The sequence below is a fragment of the Carlito syrichta genome, unplaced genomic scaffold, assembly GCF_000164805.1.
Source record: "Carlito syrichta isolate Samal-C Ts95f unplaced genomic scaffold, Tarsius_syrichta-2.0.1 Scaffold305884, whole genome shotgun sequence".
Lineage (NCBI taxonomy): Eukaryota > Metazoa > Chordata > Mammalia > Primates > Tarsiidae > Carlito > Carlito syrichta.
The window spans coordinates 155,926-158,600 of NW_007249980.1; the positions used below are offsets into that span (position 1 = coordinate 155,926).

Sequence of the window (2,675 nt, forward strand, 5' to 3'; positions counted from 1 at the left end):
CATGCGCTACCACACCTGGCTTATTTTTTGATTTATTGTAGAGATGAGGTCTTGCTGCCCAGGCGGGTCTCGAACCCACGGGCTCAGGCAATCCACTCACCTCAGCTTCCCAAAGGCGCCACCAAGCCCGGCTGACCAGGGCATTTTAACAGATGTTTTTTTCTGCTGTCAGTAGATCTCTGAATGAGTTGTTAAGGGGATGTTCTGCATCTGCTTGCTTACGCTTAGGGCTAGCCAAAGTTTGTGGTTGTGGGAAGGAGGAAAGCCTGATTAGACTTTGGTCAAGCCAAGTCAGTGGATACGTACTGGCCATTTGTGAGCTCCTGGTCAGTACTTAAGTTTAAAATCCTTGGGCTTTATGGCAGATGTACTTTTTGGTCAGATTCTGGAAGATTGCTTTAAAATATAAGTAAATATATGTACCATATTAATGTGTATAGTGAATTGTACTAGGCATTGGGGATTAAAATAGTTACAAGATATGGCTTTTTTTCCCAAGGGGCTGAGTTACTAGGTAAGGGAGCCAGTATGCTTTAAAAAAAATGCTAATGAGGCCATGTGCGGTGGCTCAAGCCTGTAATCCCAGCACTTTGGGAGGCCAAGACCAGAGCATAGCCTGAGTCCAGGGGTTTGAGACCAGCCTCGGCAACTTGTTGAGACCTTGTCTCTACAATAAATCAAAAAATTAGCCAGACATGGTGGCGTGCTTCTGTACTTTCAGCTACTTGGAAGGCTGAGGTGGAAGGGTCACCTGAGTCCAGCAAGTGGAGGCTGCAGTGGCCACGAGTGTGCCACTGCACTCCAGTCTGGGTGACAAAGTGGGACTCCAACTCAAAAAAAAAAAAAAAATGCTTATCACAGATAAGTACCAAAGACTGTGAGGATTTAAAGAAGGAAAGCTGAGACAATTAGTAAGAGTCACAGAGTTGGTAGAATTTGAATCTAGCTTGTTGGGAGAAAGGAAGAGAAATATGGGGTGGGCAGGAAAATGAATACACTGTGGTGATGGGGGTAATGTGCTCTGTTTAAGTACTAAAAACTTGTTTTTCTGATGCAAAAACCATAAAGGATAAATATAGAGTCCTGGGTAGAAGTCATATGGTGAGGGGATAAAGTGGTGAGGCTTTATGGTTCAGGCAAGGGAGTCAGAAAACTTTTTGAGTTGGGTAAAGTAAAATTGTTAGAAGTAGAAAAGGAAAGGGAATGTTGAGGTCACCTACTATCAGGGTAGTTTAGGACTAAGATCATGAAGGTCTAGAGTAGGGCAGTGGTTCTAAAAATGAAGAAAAGGAGGTATATTTAAAGATATCTTAAAGAAAAGTCAAGAAGACAGTACTTGGCAGACTGGGGGGGAAAGGTGGAGTCAAAGATGACTCCAAGGCATGCCAGAAAGATAAGAATTGTGGTACCATTGATTGGTGAGGAGTTATTTTGTTGGGGGGAAGTTGATTTATTTAATTTAATGGGAGGTAGAGATGGCCAACAAGAAGATAGAGGGGCAGAACTGGAGATGATGTTTTTAAAATTAGCTGCATAGAATTCCTGGTTGAAAGCCGGGCTCGGTGGCTCAGCCTGTAATCTTGCGCCTTGGGAGGCTGAGGTGAGTGGATTGCCTGAGCCCGCGGGTTCGAGACCCGCCTGGGCAACTTGGCAAGACCTCATCTCTACAGTAAATCAAAAATGAGCTGGGTGTGGTAGCACGCGCCTGTAATTCCAGCTACTTGGAAGGCTGAGGCGGAAGGATCACCGGAGCCCGGCAGGTTGAGGTCCAGTCTGGGTGACAGAGTGAGACTCCATCTCAAAAAAAAAAAAGAATTCCTTGTTGACCAGGTGAACTGAGAACAAGAGAATATAATTTTCTATGCTCTCTCATTTGAGGAACAACAGAGAGCCTTGGGATACCTATATGTAGGAAGTGAAGGGTTTGAAACAAGGCAGACAGGAACAATAGGTAGTAAGGTATGAGGAGAGTATTCCATATAGGCAGGGTTATATTAACAGTGTTGAGTACTACAGACAATAAAGGCTGAGAAAAGGCCACTGGATTTGGCTTAAGCATTTTCATTTGAGTGACGGGGAGAGGAGTTAATAGCTAATGGGTGGTGGTATGAAGTATATACCAATGTTAGAGTTTGCAGTTAAAAGACATATAATTATCTTGGTGGTAGTAGGGTTAGAATTATTAAAAGTTTTTTTTTGTTGTTGGAGTCTCACTCTGTCCCCTAGGTTGGAGTGTAGAGGCATGATCACGGCTACCTCAGCCTCCACCTTAGGCTATCCCTCCTCCTCAGCTTTTCAGGTAGCTGGGGTTACAGACATATACCACCATGCCCAGCTAATTTTTTTTAAAAATTTACTTATTGTAGCCAGACTCGGTGGCTCAGCCTGTAATCCCAGCACTTTGGAAGGCCGAGGCGGGTGGATTGCCTGAGCCCACAACTTTGAGACCCACCTGGGCAACTTGGCGAGACCTTGTCTCTACAATAAATCCAAAATTAACTAGGTGTGGTAGCGCGCGCCTGTAGTTCCGGTTATTTGGAAGGCTGAGGTGGAAGGATAACCAGAGCCCAGCAAGTCGAGGCTGCGGTGGCCGGGAGTGTGCCACTGCACTCTAGTCTGGGTGACAGAGTGAGACTCCAACTCAAAAAAAAAAAATTAACTTATTGTAGAAACAA

At 44.7% G+C, this 2,675-nt stretch overlaps 1 protein-coding gene across 1 annotated transcript in view; it reads left to right on the forward strand.

The window, feature by feature from the left end:
• The first annotated feature begins 320 nt into the window (after positions 1-320).
• LRP6 (LDL receptor related protein 6) overlaps positions 321-2,675 on the forward strand; it is a 161,626-nt gene continuing 159,271 nt past the window's right edge. Inside the window, exon 1 of the mRNA XM_008062923.2 lies at positions 321-326. The gene's annotated coding sequence lies outside the window, so the exon portion shown is untranslated. The remainder of the gene's footprint in view (positions 327-2,675) is intronic.